Genomic DNA, 1238 nt, shown 5'->3' on the forward strand with positions numbered 1-1238 from the left:
GAGTGTGAGTGCGCGCGCTTGCGGTACTGTACTCGGGGCCCAGTGCGCCGCAGTGCCGGGCCGCTTGGCTGGTTCTAGCTGGGGCCGGTGCTTGCTGGAGCGCAGCAAAGAGAGGTCCTCTCGCAGCCGCCAAATGGCATGCCCCATTCGGCTGCCTCTCGTCCAGCTGTATAGCGTACAGTTGTTCGCTCTCCCCGCAATCTGGGGGGTTTCAGATTAAGTACTTGTATTGCCCCACTGCACGCCGGCTGCCTCCTACCTGGTGGCTCCGCCACGCGTCTCTAAAAGGGGCTAGGGAGAGGTTAGGCGGGCTGCCATCGTGCGGGGGCCGCACCCGCGCCGATTTGTTTGCTTCGCCTGCGGCCCTGGTGTGCGGGGGGCGGCCCATCTGGGGCCGCGCCGGCCTCACAACACGTACAATAATAATAATATTGATACTTGTGCGCTCCTCCCTTTGTAAATTCATTGCTCACCGGGATCATGTTGAGCGGCTTGGGCGGGACCTTGCATTGGAGGACACTGCTGAGGAGGCGGGGTGGGTTGATTTTGTCAGCAGTTTGGGCCACCCCGCCCCACACATGTCAGCAGGGACCCAGGCAGTCGTTAGGATGGTGTGAAGCTTGGATCGCCCCAGCTCGCGCCGCGGGGGAGCGGTGGGCGGTTCGAGGCTGTTTGCTGCTGGGAGCATCGGTGGGGGGATACTGGCACACTCGCCACAGCAGTGGGCCCGGCGATCCGCCTGTGGTTCAGCATGGTGCTCGGCAGTCTGCTGCCTGGCACATTGCATTCAACACATCGTCACGCTTCACTCGCGCCTTTCAGCGTATTCTATAGCCCGGCCTTGGAGACCACCCCAGCAATCACCTGGCCCCGGGCGCTCAGGGGTGCCGTACAGCACAGCCAATCCTGAAAAATGCAGTTGATGAGGGGACAGAGCTTGTTTAGGGGCCAGGTGCGTAGGCCGGGGCTGCGTGCTGCCGTGGATGCCAGCCAGGGATTTCGCTCGCTGACCGCCACCCGCCCTCGCAGGCTGCTCGGCCATCCCTGCGGTCACCAGCACCGTTCACAAGCCGCAGCTGCACCACAGTGAGCGAGCATGCAAGGCAATGGGGATCACGACCATGCGCAGCAGCTTGTGCACGCGCCCAGGGCGCCGCCTGCCGCTGTTTGTTCGTGGGAAGCCGCCCGGCGCCTTTGCAGCTCACCACATACAAATCTCTCCGTTGCAGAGGCGTGCC

Source organism: Monoraphidium neglectum (genome assembly GCF_000611645.1).
Source record: "Monoraphidium neglectum strain SAG 48.87 unplaced genomic scaffold scaffold00736, whole genome shotgun sequence".
In the NCBI taxonomy this organism is placed as follows: Eukaryota; Viridiplantae; Chlorophyta; class Chlorophyceae; order Sphaeropleales; family Selenastraceae; genus Monoraphidium; species Monoraphidium neglectum.